This window comes from Eptatretus burgeri, chromosome 3 (assembly GCF_056783735.1).
Source record: "Eptatretus burgeri isolate ZD-2024b chromosome 3, Ebu_testis_v1, whole genome shotgun sequence".
NCBI classification, from domain to species: domain Eukaryota; kingdom Metazoa; phylum Chordata; class Myxini; order Myxiniformes; family Myxinidae; genus Eptatretus; species Eptatretus burgeri.
This window is the reverse complement of record NC_140963.1, coordinates 64,292,626-64,307,314: the sequence shown is the minus strand read 5'-3', so window position 1 is coordinate 64,307,314 and position 14,689 is coordinate 64,292,626. Positions and strand designations below refer to the sequence as shown.

Below are 14,689 nucleotides of genomic sequence, written 5' to 3'. Positions count from 1 at the left end.
AGCAGATGGAGGATAGGATGCTGGGGAAGAAAGGGGGAGGTGGGATGTTGGCAAAGCAGATAGGAGGTGGGACATTGAAGAAGCAGAAAGGGGGTGGGACACTGGAAAAGCAGAGAGGAAGTGGGACACTGGAGATGCTGAGAGGAGGTGGGACACTGAAGAAGCAGAGAGGGGGTGGGACACTGGAGAAGCAGAGAGGGAGTGGGACACTGGAGAAGCAGAGAGGGGGTGGGATGCTGGGGAAGCAGATGGAGGATAGGATGCTGGGGAAGAAAGGGGGAGGTGGGATGTTGGCAAAGCAGATTGTGGTGAGATGCAGAGAAGAATAGAGAAGCTGGGATGCAGTTGTAGAAGGATGCATGGCATGAAAAAAGCAAAGAGGCTGTGGAGAGTGGAGGAAGCAAATAGTGGACAGGGACTAAACGAAGCATAAAAGGGAGAGGGAGTGAAGGAATCAAGGAGTGGGTAGGGTGTGAATGAAGCAAAAGGGGGGACATGGAGTGGAAGGACATGGAATTGGAGGATGCCGAGCAGGTGTGGGTGTGGGACAGCCTGGAGTAGGTGTAGGGGAACCGAGATATGAAGATGACATGGAGGATGGACTGACGTGTGTGAGTTTGCCGCCGTAGTTCTAACACACATTACAAAATGGCTTGGATTTTAGGATTCCAAGGGCAGAGAGATGAAGGCAGACATCAGGATTGGGATGATGATTAAAGCACGAATAAAGAAAGTGCTATATGAACACGATTGTGGATGAGGCATGAGTTTTCAAGTGATCCATGGATGAAGCAAAAATAAAAGACAGAATGGAAAGCAGAATGAGAGATAGGTATTTGGAAGTATGTAGGGAGATTGAACATTTAAATTGTTATGTTAAAGGGTATAAATTGATGGAGTGACAGGGGAGGGGGGGGGGAGGGAGAGAAGAGTGGAAATGAGGAAGGAAAGTTTAAGACTGAATGAATTAAAAACGATTTGCTAATGAATGACCAAAATGAATCTGTTGCAAGAATCTTGTGGTCGACCAAAATATAATGGACCTAATTTTAAGTTTCTTGCTCCATTTGGCCGAATCCATATCCACTCTTTTTGATTTCTTCATTCGGAAGAAGGGGTTCATGTGTTAGAGATGGGGTTGTATGAGAAATCCAAGTCCACTCAAACCGTTTTCTTCTTTTTGAAACCCATTGAAATTCATCCCTCTGAAAACCGTTTGTTTTTCGAGTGAACTTTATGGTGTGAGCGATATCTGATATAGACCTTCACGGATATTGAATCAGAGTCAAGATAATTGGAGACAGCAGACATAAAATAAAGAATAGCAATGAAAAGGAGCTGCTCTGCCGGCTGAAGCGATTCCAGGATTTTATTGAGGTGACATCAAGCTCAGGGTGTGCAGGGACATAACTCACATGCGAGACAAGGAAATTAAAAGACATTTGTGATTTAGTGGACTCTTAAATTAAATACAAGGACAATGTAGAAAAACGAAATACATGAGATTTCAACTTGAGATTCTGTCATCAGGACCTGTGTAGCCTACACAAAGGTAAAATCAAACATACCATCCTCATGAAGTTACTAATTAAGGTTTTGTGTTTTTTTAACAAGCAGGCAATCTATTCTTCTTCTGGAGCAATTTAATCCCTATGACCATTCCAGAACGGAGAGATGTTAAATTGACAGCAGCTCAGGTGTTTTCCGACTCTGCGTTATCTGGCCTCAATATTATGTCTGAAATATTAAGATTTTTTTTTTTTATTAAAATACTGACTTTTGCTGTTTTCATATTATGTATGAAAAATATTTTTTCAAATGCAATAAAATACATCCGCAATTATGACGTCATACCAACGGCACCTACGATGTCATAAAAAACTCACTTATTCCCCATGAGAAGTACTTGCTGTCTGGAGCAAAAAGTTTCAATTTTTTCCTTGTTGCGGTTTCAGAGATACAGAGGTCCAATTTTTTTCCTTTTTTCCAACATGGCTGCCACACCACGTGACCTATGACATCATCATTATCAATACAACACTCTACCTGAGTAGTCTCTCTAATGTTGAAAATTTTCTCTCAATCCGACAAGCGGTTGCGGAGAAAAACACTCAAGTTCTGTGCGGACAACCAAACAAACAGACAGACGGACAAACAAATGGACGCCAATGCAATACCCTCTCCTCTGGTGATGGTAAGAAAACTGATATCAGTCAAAACTGGCAAATGCCAGTGGATGCCACAGATCCGAGTTGCTTTACCACATTTCAACCAGTTCACCGCAGTCTGTTTCTACAAACGAAGGTGACCACAGTTGATTGGAGGGTCAGCAATAGGGATTGTAACACCTCTGACATCCGACTCAAAATCTGGTGGGTCAGCCTGGTACAGCCGCTCAAAGTAACCGGTCCAGCGGGCCTTCACTTCTGGCTCCTCTGTCAAGAGCCCAACACCCTCCGCTCTAACTGCCGGTCACCAAGGGATGGGCTTGGAGGAAAAAATTGTGTGAATTCCCTTGTAAGCAGGATGAGAATCACTTGACCACAGGTGATGCTCTACCCCCTCACAGATTCCTCACACATCGGCCTCCTTCGCCACCCTTAGTGCACATACAGTTTTACGCCTCAGCACCCTGAACAACTCAGCTCTGCCATTCAGCTTGGCCCTGCGACTCTGGTCAATGGTGTTCAGTGTCCCTTGAGAGACAAAATTCTTCTTCGTCCTCCGGTGAGTTCCAAGGCATTGACCTGCAACATCAAGGACGGTGGTCTTGAAGGCACTCCATAACTTTTCAGGATCCTCCAAAGCACCCAGACCCCGCAAATCTTCATTCAGCCTGTTTGCACACTCCTCAGCTACTCTCTCATCATTGAGCTTGCCAACACCCAGCTAAGGCTGGGATGGTACCATTCTCCAAGATTTAAGCTGCAACTTCACAGTTGCTTCAATAAGTCTGTGGTCAGTATTGAGGAACGGAGCACTCTGGTAGACCCTGCAGTTCTGGATCATCCTTCAGCAATCATAAACGAGCTTTGCCACACTGCAATCGTTGGAATACCAAGTCCAGCGATGAGCCTGTGGGCACTGAAACCATGGACCAGCCATCTGAAGTCCATGACTTCTTGCAAAGTCAAGGAACTTAGTGCTGTTCTGGTTCACAGTTCCAAGCCAATGGGGACCAACACATGTGTCATAAACGTCCCTATCAGTTCCAGTCGATGCATTGAAATCCCCCAAGACTAGAAGAGTTTCTCCTTTGGGGCACTGATCAACCACAGACTTGAGTGTGGCATAGAATGCGTCCTTCACGGTGAGATCACTTGCCTCAGTCAGAGCAGAGACAGAGACCAAGGAAATGACACCCAAGGAGTGACAAATCCTTAGTCTCATAATTCGCTCGTTGACCGGTGTTACCTCAATTATCATTGGGGTCAGCTTATTGGACACAGCTACAGCAACTCCTTGGGTATGGAAACCATCAGAGTGACCAGACCAATAGTAGGTGTAACCACTCACCATGATCTCGCCACTATCCACTCTCCGAACCTCAGAGAGTGCTGCAATAGCGATGTCCACATGTTTGAGCTCAGGTGATAACAAAGACAGGTGATCATCCTCTTTTAGGGATAGGACATTCCAGGTACCCACCCAAAGGGACCGCCTCAGGTTAACCCAAGGAGACCGCCGTCTGGTGGACGACACCTCAGCACCACTCTGACACACACTACTACAATCTGACCAGGGAATGTTACCCCATGGTTTCCATCCTATCATCAAAGATTGGGGATCCCGAAGGCTTTGCCCCAATCCGGTCATCCGGTGAGCTGCCCTGTGAAGGGCAGCTGCACAGGAGGTACTCCCACGGAGTGGGTTTTCAAATTTTTTCTGCTTTTAGAATGTTTTGCAGAATGAAGGGTTTTACGGTGGCCGGAGTGCAAATCCTGCCACGAACCTCATAAAAAGTATCCCAACTGCAGGAGGACGTCCGCAGTCATAGTTTGGCATGAGATATGGATGGTCGTTGGCTCACAAGGAGCTCCTCTGCCCTTTGACAAGTTTTGCTCCTCATCCTGCTGGTTGTCCAAATCATAAATCCTCCTCACCAAGAAACTTGGTGGAGGAGACGGTTTAGTCGCAGACACCCCGACCATGGAACAGGTTCGTAGAGGTTTACATGGTACCTGTAGCAAGTCACAGATCTAATCTGACCTGACCTGACAGTGATGTGCTTTACCAAAAATGATGATGATGTGCTTTCCCAAAAAGCTCCAATTTGGTCTCCTCTGTCCAAAGGAGATTCTCCCAGAAGGATTTTGGCTTGTTCAGGTGTGTTTTGACAAACTCCAGTCAGGCTTTCTTATGTCTCTCTCAGCAGTGGGGTCCTCCGGGGTCTCCTACCACAGAACCCCCTTTCAATGAGTTGCTGACCGATGGTGTTAGTTGAAGCTGTCATACCTTGTGTCTGAAGGTCAGCTTGAATCTGTTTGGCAGTTGATCGGGGTGCTGTCTCTACCATTCGAACAATCCATTTCTGCAATCTTCGATCAAGTTTTCTCTTGCGGCCATGTCCAGGGAGGTTGGCGACAGGATAATGGGCCTTAAACTTCCTGATAACATTGTGTACGGTGGACAGAGTATCATCAAGGTCTCTGGAGATGGACGTGTAGCCTTGAGATTGTCCATGCTTCGCTACAATCTTGTGTATAACCTCCTCAGACAATTATCTGGTTTTCTTTCTTTTCTCCATGATCATTGCTGTGCACACAGTGGCGCAAAACAGCAGAATGACTCCTTTTCTCTCTTCAAACTGGTTGAATGAGTGTTTTTTTTATATCGCAGGCACCTGCAACTAACCACAGGTGAGTTCATTTCCAAAGTAACGGAGAATCACCTGCTTGAAATCTAATTATTTCTAACAACTTCTAAAAGGTGCCAATAATATTGTCTGGGCCATTTTAGGATTTCTATGCGGAATAAGCTAAGATTTAGTAATTTTTTCAGCTTTTTTGTTTTGTTCCACTGCAAACCAAATAAATACAATTGTGGATACCAATTTTTTTTTTTAATTTCAACAATTTTCTGGAAGAAATGGTGCATCATTTGAAAAAAGTGCAAGGGTGCCATTATTTTTGGCCACGACTGTCTGAAGCACCCTTTGCTGTCGTTTGTTTGTACAGCTAAATATTTACAGATACTCTGACTGAGAGCATGTTCTCTCGTATTCAACCAACACCACTGTAGTTTGGCAAGGCCATGCCCTTCCCCACGCCTACTCGATCAACCCTGAACCTTGCTATGCGCATGTTCAGATAAGAAAACGTGTCGTATGCACAGGTGCAACCAGGGGAGGTGCCTCAAGGGCTCGGGTCACAGTTTCAAGAGGTACCCCCTGGGGTGTCCCCTTAATTTTCATCCGATTGACTTTCACAGAGGTGCCCCCTCCTTGGCCACCGACACCGTTACAAAAACACAATATTTTTTTCATTAGCAGTTATTATTACCTCCACCACCAAAAGTGGAAGGAGGTTATGTTTTCACTCCTGTCTGTCTATTTGTCACCTACAGGTCACAATTTTAAACAGATCTTCACGAAACTTCACCACATGGTAGAGTTTGTCATAAGGAAGAAGCCTATTGTTTTTGAGGTCAAAAGGTCACAATGAGGTCAACATGGGCCCAAGGTCAACAACTAAGATGGTATTTCTAAAATCCTTAATTTTCATCTGATTGACTTGAAATTTGAAGAGTATTATATGTCACATCAATTAATACAACCAGCCAATAATTTTTGTGGTCAAAATGGACCAAAAGGTCAACATAGGGCCAAGGTCAACAACTATGGTGGTATTTCTAAAATCCTCAATTTTCATCCAATTGAAGAGAAATTTAAACAGGATTTTAATCTCGGCTTACTGAATTCAACTAGCCAATTATTTTTGTGGTCTATTTGGACCAAAACGTCAACATAGGCCAAAGGTCAACAACTTACTGTAGGTGAGATTTCTAAAATCCTCAATTTTCATCTGATTGACTTGAAATTTGAAGAGCAGTTGTATATTTGGTCATTTTATTCAAGCACCAATTATTGTTGAGGTCAAATTTGTTTCATGGATTTTGCAAGTATCGTGCTCTGCACGATGCAGTTTCCTTGTTTGTCTGTTTGTTTGTTATCTTGCCAAAACGAAGTTTTTGCAAGATATGTTAGTCAGCTTGTATGTTTTTTTGTTTGTTTGTTGTTTTTTTGTTTGTTTGTCTGTAATCACGTATAAAAAAAATTCTGCAGAGCACAGTTATCATTGGAAATTTTTGTAACTTCGCATATCAGAGGCCTATAGAGGTCCCTTTCAGCGCACAAAATTTTGAAGGTCAAGGTCAAAGGTCAAGGTCACTTTGTCGCAAATCAGGGGAGTCGACGAAACCCTTATTTTTTGAGTAATTTTGACCGGATCATCTTCAAACTTCATGGGAATATAGTTCATGGTCTGGCGCTCAGCTGATTAATTTTTGGTGGCGATTGGCCTTGACCTTCATGGTTAGCGCCGAAGGTCAAACATATTTGACCCCAAGGTCAAATTTTCTAGTTTTAGGAACCATATCGTGTAGTACCTCAAATTGAACACCTCGAAGAGTGCTTTCTAGATATGTCAAGCTTGAGACATTATGACGTCATTTGGTGACGTTATGAGGCAAACGCATATTTTTCATGGTTACTCTGCAAAACGATTCTCATCGGAATCTCTCGTAGGCAGATATTCCTCAAGGAGTCGCTCCTGGTGGATAGCAGCTCTGTTCACCTCAGTGTGACCTTAAAGAAGTCACACGTGGTCACCTTTTGGCAAGATACGGGTCACCCTGAGGGTGACATTGGTTTATTTGTTTGTTTGTTTGTCCGCACAGAACTTTTGTGTTTTTCTCCGTAACCGCTTGTCGGATTGAGACAAAATTTTCACCATCGGTGCGACTACTCTTCTCGAAGGTTTTAATCATAATTATGACGTTTTAATCATAGTGAGACAGAAAGTAAGACCAGCAATCCTGACATGTCCGTATGACATTTCCTGACATGCGAGTGCAAGATGGTTCCGGGAACCACTTTTAACGCTCCTAAGTCAAACAGTAGTACCAACCTGAGCGGTTGCTCTCTACAGCCTATGACCTAAAAAAACGGTCTAACCGGATGGGTGTTTTATCAGAGACACCATCTCCTTACTGATTGGCTGTTGGCTCCCGAAAGGAGCTCATCCACCCTTTAGCAGGTGTTGTTTTTCATCCTGGCAGTGTGTCACAGTCACCCTCCCCACTGGCAAAGCCAGTAAGGGGTGTCGGTTTAGTCGCCGACAACCCGACCATGTGGCAGGTAATACTGGGTTACATGTTACCAGTGGCAGTCAAGACACCTGACTGACCTGACAGGTGTTGTTGACCTTTGGTCTATGCTGACCTTTTGATCCTTGTTGACCTCAAAATTAATTGGTTGTTGAATTCAGTCAGCTGATATGAAAATCCCTTTCAAATAGCTAGTCAATCGGATGAAAATTGAGGAATTTAGAAATTTGAGAAATTTGTTGACCTTTGGCCTATGTTGAGCTTTTGACCTTTTGACCTCATAAACAATAGGCTTCGTGCTTATGACAAACTCTACCATGTGGTGAAGTTTTGTGAAGATCAGTTTAAAATTGTGAGCTGTAGGCAATTGACAGACAGACAGACAGACAGACAGACAGACAGACAGACAGACAGACAGACAGACAGCCAAACAGACATAATGAAAATTTACTCTGAAAGTGACTACTTGGCGAAACGGAATGGCACTCCAGAGAGAACATACCTCCGCCAGGCTGAATAGTTCACATTTTGTATGCCACTTGGCACATAACCAACTCTTCCACCTCGTTTTGTCACAAGCCGTCCACAACTTTTAGAGATAACATGCTATCCATTAGTGGTTCCCAAAGTGGGCGATGTCACCCCCCTGGGGGCGTTGGGAGGATTGAAGGGGGCAATAAGGTGGAGAGGGGCAGTAGGGAGGTGCTCAGTAGCAAGAGGGGCGGATTTGACAAGCTAAATTCAACAATGGAATGACTTAACATAAGGCTTATGGGCGTCGATTGGTGGGGGACGGGGGGGACATGTCCCCCCCACTTTTTATCAAGGGGGGGGACAACATATTGATTGTCCCCCCCCCACTTTTTTCATTGAACGTAAGTTACATAACACAAAACGAGCTGCTCTAGTACAACCAGGCCGAGATGCTCCTCAAATACAAAAATAAATTTTTTAATCTCTATTAAAGTTTTATTGGTCTATTATAGTTCTACTAAAGATGATAGGTTAACAATTCAACATTGAAAATCCATGCTTCCCAAGCCATGGTCTCCCACCGGCCAAGCGTCCATATCGATGTCGCTTTTTGATCCTTCGATGTCGGCTTTTCCTATCATTGCGAAGCAGAATTCGCCAAGCGTTGGATTGTTCACCCACTAACAGGGAACGTGACCTGTAGGTATTTTGGGACGTTTTCGGACTTTGTATCGTCATTTTATGAGTGTTTCAAGAAATCGCGGCTTCATGGCCTGGAGCGCCACGCCTCGGATAGTGTTAGGCCGCAACGGCTCGGGGTCCCTTTAGCGACCAAAATAGTTTATTTCACCTTTCTAACTTATATCGCCGGATGCCTGATATTATTACCTGAACGATGATGTGTGTGTTTAATTTTTGTGACTTTGCACCGTTGACTTATAAGCCAATAAAAGATTTCGCGGCCTGGTATGCTGATTGAGATGGTGGAGCTTGTGCAGGATGACGCGGTTTCACTCTACCGGCTCGCACGAACGAACGGAAAGATATTTTGTAATTCTGTTTTCATATTTCGCAGTCGATAACAGTGGCCTAAATCCCAACATTGAAAACCGGGTGAAAATCGAAGGAAAGTGGGTATTTTGGCGACTAAATTAGCTTTGAATACTTGGGAAACATAAAATAAAATGCGCTGATTCACTCGCTTTTACGGCGGTTAATGAAAATAATTTTTTCATCGGTACTTGGACTTAGGGGAGGTATAGACCTAGAAAACGATAGGTATCATTCGGTCGTCATACTTATGAGGATTTAATTATAGATTTTAAAAGGTAGCTGTTGAAAAATATGCAATATTCACCTAAGCAGTTCGGACAAACGAATGGAAAATTATTTTTGAATTCTGTTCTCGGATTATACAGTATCTATAGGGTAGTAATGAGGTTACCTCGAAAATCCGATTTAAAAAGGCTTGGGCTTAGTCGCTTAGCCGCGGCTTGCAATTTTTACTCGGAAAAATAACGTTTCGGAAGGAATTTCTCTTCCGCCATCATCCGAATAATTTTCCGTTTGCACGAGGACGAAGACAAAGGATAGACCGACGGGATAAGGTTTCTCATTAAACTGTGTGACTTAGAATGATTAAATTAGAGATTTTAAATGCAGCATTGAAAATAAAATAAAGAGGATTGTCCATCCAAAGCCCTACAAACTGCACCGTTCATAAGAGATGCCCTTGATTATGTCCAGGTACTCAGCAACATCTACAACAACTCTGGAAAATTCAAGCATCTGCTCTTGAATTTCCACGCTGACGATGCTGACACTCCTTGCCCTTCATGCCAATTGCCCGACGCGTTGGTTAACTCATTCTCCTGCCGTGAAATCGATATTGGATAACTATGAAGCGGTACTGGATGCCTTCAACAAGCAAGTGATGACTTTGGTACGAACACGGCATTGCGAGCCAACGGTATTCGAAGCTGTCTTTCATCAGGAAAGTGTGTTCTCGGTCTGTTTCCATCATTGCCCGTTCTCCAATCACTTGAATAACTCAATAAGGCACTTCAGGGTTCACAAGTTATCGTCTCTGGTATGCTTACTGCTGCAAAGGTAACTGCATAGAATCTCCAATCTCTCCGTACCGCCCAGACTGTTAAGGTTTTCGAAGCAGCACAACAGAAGCTCCAGCAGTGCCAACTAGATCCAGTGACCCTCCCTCGTAAGCGCAAGCTTCCGAAGAGACTTGATGGAGGCACGCAGGAATACACTGCCAATTCTGCAGAGGAGGTACATAGAATTGAATTTTTCAAAATCATCGACAGCGCATCCAAGAACTTGAACGAGTACTTCACATCAACCGACCTCATGGCATATCGGGATTTGGGTGAAATGCTCCTGTCTGGGTCATTCAAACCACAAATAGTCCGCAAATATCCCGAACTGTCGGATTCCCTAGAGCAAGAACTTGGCTTCTTTCGTTACCAGTTCAGTGGTTCATCTGTTGAGGATTACCGTAAGATATTTGTAGACATGGTGCCGGAAGTCCGTCGAATGTTCCCACAGGTAGAACGTTTGCTTAGGCTTCTATTGGTTTCCCCAGCAAGTTCATGCGAAACTGAATGGTCATTCAGCACACTTAGACATATGGAGACTTGGTTACGTTCCACAATGACCCAACAACACCTCAACCATCTCATGATCTGTCATGTTCACCGAGATCGTCTGACTGCACTTCACCCCCAAGACATTGCTACAAAGTTTTTAACTGGATCGGCAGACAAGTGGGTTTATATTTTTGGCAAGTTTTAAGGTAAGTTGACCGTACTCGTGTAATATCAATTTGTATGTCAGTCTAGTTTTCAGTTTATGTTTAGTGAATCAGTTCAAGGGTTGTGAGAAGGAGGCTTGATAAACAATTATATATATATATATATATATATATATATATATATATATATATATATATATATATATATATATATTTTTTTTTTTTTGTTACGGCTGTGGAAATTCGCATTACACCATAAAGGGCTTTCAGTTGAGATATCTCTGTAGGCACATGTGTAGTTAGCCCAAACCCGTTGTATAGAGGGAATTTATGTGATCCATTCGGGCTGCGATCCTTCAGTTAGTCGTTTTTCTTTCTCTATCTTTGATTTCAAACAAACAAAAACCACCAACGATGCTGGTGGGCTTTTCCTGCCTGTTTCTCCCATTTGAGTTCCCTGCGCTTGGTGTGAGGGAAGGGGGAAGGGCAGCTCGCCGCCGATTAGTGGATGAACAGCGTGAGGCAGTCGGTATGAGGGAACGCCCCTTTTCGAGAACCTTCTTGAAGGAGGGTGGAGCCAAAAAGGGGCGGAACGAAAACGTGAAGTACAGTGAAGTTGAGTTTTAGGCTGAACGCGAATGCGAGCGAGTGAGGAGAGCTCGGCGGGAAAGGCTGAATGCGAGCGAGTGAGGAGAGCTCGGCGGGAAAGGCTGAACGTGAGCGAGTGAGGAGAGCTCGGCGGGAAAGGCTGAACGCGAACGCGAGCGAGTGAGGAGAGCTCGGCGGGAAAAGGCCGAACGCGAAAGAGAGTGAGTGAGGAGAGCTCGGCGGAAAAGGCCGAACGCAAAAGAGAGCGAGTGAGAGGAGCTCGGCGGGAAAGGTTGAACACGAGCGCGGAGAGCTGAGTGGAGTTCCTGAGAAGAAGCGCGAGCGGACGCGGAGGCTCGCGGACTCGACCTCACTCACCGGACCGTGCTGGTTGGGTCGCTCCGGACCGAGGGCGCCTTGAGGGGATCGGCAGTGCTGGCGGAGCCGGATCACGGTGGACACCAGCTCGGGGAGCTCCCTACGGTCACGCTCTTTCAATCATTTCTTTTGGGTTTTTGTATGAATGGTGTGGCGCCGTGTCCTGTAAAGTAGAATAGTGTAAGTGACTGTGCTGTGAATAATTGCTTATTCGGTTTTAACTCTTTCCCTGCTTTCTTTTGCTGTAAATACGTGCTTCCGTGTGTCGCGCATTAAATGTGCTTGTCCAATTGTTCCCCCGTTTTGCTTCGTCCTTTCCTCTGTTGAAAGTTCCATCTTGCATCACGTAAGGGATTGATAGTGGGTTTAAAACGCCCGGTAAATAATCTGAACCGTCGAGGTTGACGATAACTCCGCTCGGTTATCCCTGCAGCACGGAACGAGCCGCTTAAGCGGTTCATGTCTGAGAAGTCGACCTGCGGCGTGGTACAACTCCTCGGTATGCTACCCGTGCGGGTACTTAGGTAAATCGACATTCGGCGATTCACCCTATTTCGCGCGGGTAGAATGCGGACTGGGTTGTGGTGAGGTTAAACCCCCACCCGTAACTGGCTCCTGGCGGTAGTTCCAAGAGGGTCACGACTGAATTGTCTGTTCCGGTGAGCGACGCGGTCGCCATTCGAGTCATGCAGCCGATCGCACGCCGGACGAGCCAGAATTCGCAACAACATATATATATATATATATATATATATATGTATATATATATATATATGTATATATATATATATATATATATATATATATATATATATATATATATGTATATATATATATATATATATGTATATATATATATATGTATATATATGTATATATATATATATGTATATATATATATGTATATATATATATATGTATATATATATATGTATATATATATATATATATGTATATATATATATGTATATATATATATATATATTGTATTTCTTTGATGACACTTGAAACTTTGAAATGTGTATGATTAATGTTTAATTAATTTCGCTCCGTCTGCTTACATTTGATAAAAAGATGGTCGATAGATGGTCAGATTAATTTAAAGGATTTGTGTGATCAGAAGGCAGCATGTCAACGAGCGTATAAAATCAAGAACTTGCAAGGGTAGACTTGCTGTGTCCACGCCGGCACGAAGTGGGCTTCGTGGTCTGGACATGCAATGTCCCCCCCCCCCCCACACTTTTCAAAAGCAATCGACGCCCATGATAAGGCTTACATGTAAAAGTATCATGGTTTGGTTATGCAGGGCCCTGACGTGAGTGCTGAGAAGGAGAATGTCGCCTGAACAAACACGAACCCACCGATCCTCCCTGACTTCACTCATCGTTGATCGGTGTCCAGACCCTTCAGATTATAATTTGGCCCCAGAATTTTGGGTGTAAAAATTTATTTATACGAGATCAAATTTACCTCGTATTTTCCATTATCAATTTTGAGTGAGTGCCCCCAAAAGACTGCTGGCCCCTCCAGATTTTCATAGCTTGCAACGCCACTGTTCTCAGCAAACCTTTTTTGTGTTTATATGTGACTTTGTCAGTGTAGAAGATTCCAGAATCGTCCCTCCAGTCCCCCACGCCCACCACTTCTGGCCGGCCCTGATCGCTTGTTTCCAAGTGTTCATCGGCTACATGCTCTCTCGGTGATAGGCAAGCACCCTGCCTCCGTCCGTTGAAACCAACCTCGGCCTTCACACAACTTCGCGCCACTCCACTGGGACTCCTTGTCTTGTGAGCCATTCGTCTTCAGTCCTCAGCTTTTGGTGAGCAGAACCGTATTCTCAATTCTCTCCCAAACCCGACAGTCGGTAATCAAACCCAAAGTATTTGGCTTCACAAATCTTTAAATACTGTTATCACAGCGATAAATAAAATCAAGGCCCACGCTCTCAATTCTCGACTATTTCGAGAGCTTTGTATTGAGAATGATGAACATTTTGAATGCTTGCTGCTGCACACAGAATTCAGATGGCTCTCAAAAGGAAACTACCTGAATCACTTTTATGCGCTTTTTGAAACTGTGATAGAATTCTTTAATGACTTGAATGGTTCGCTCAGTAATGAACTCAAGAATATCAGGCATGACATTGCTTATTTGTCCGAAGTATTCGCAAAGTTCAAGGAAATCAATTTGTAATTGCAAGGAAATGATGTGAATCTTATCAAAGTCAAATCAGTCGTCTCCACGTTTATATCCAGGCTAACCATATTCAAGCGCACCATTGGCCGTCGCGAACTATTCCAATTTCTGAGCCTCTCCGAGTTGGAAGAGAAAGGCAGAATACCAGATGATGATCTTCAAGTATATTGCGCACATCTGGATGAGCTGCACGAAGACATGTCTCAGAGATTTCAGGATCTTTTATCGATCCAAATTCCAGACTGGATAATAAATCCATTCCTAGACACTTGCAATGATGAAACAGGAAGGATGGAGGAAGAACTGATCTCACTGTAAAATGACGTTGAGCTGAAGCGAAGGTTCAAAAAATCCTATCAACACTTTTGGCTGCAGAAAGAAATCTCTGAACGATATTCTGCATTTTGGAAAAAGGTCAAGATGCTCGTTATTGCTTTTCCAATAGTGTATTTAGTCGAGCGCGGTTTCAGTGCGGTTGCCCAACTTCTTTCCAAGCAATGAAACAGACTGTAAATTACTGAACGTGGGGATCTGAGACCCCTTCTGAGTGACTTCCAGCCTGATGTTGAGAAGCTGATATCACTGCACCAAGCTCATCCATCTCATTGAAAGTTGAGAGAACAATGAAGTAGGTGGACTACCAACGAACGCTGTTGTATTGTTGATGAAAGTTGGTTTTACTGGAATATGTCGTTAAGTTCTTTTTAAAAATCATATCATTTAGAAGTAAGCTTATTAGGAGTTTTGTATTATATTTGAATAAATAGCGCATTTAGTTGTCATTGTTTTGAATTTGCAGTTGCTATTATCTTCCACTGTGCAGCAAACATCAATTTTTTTTAATGTATTGCAGGGAATGGGAGGGACATTTGGGAAGTGCTCTGGGGGCCAAGTTTGGGAGCCAAGAGAAAAAGGCCATCCCATACGAAAAGGAATCTATTATATTCCCTTCTCCAATGC

General features: G+C 43.7%; 1 pseudogene; it reads left to right on the top strand.

The window, feature by feature from the left end:
* The first annotated feature begins 495 nt into the window (after window positions 1–495).
* On the top strand, window positions 496–14,338 carry LOC147030080 (protein FAM200A-like; annotated as a pseudogene).
* Window positions 14,339–14,689: the final 351 nt, after the last annotated feature.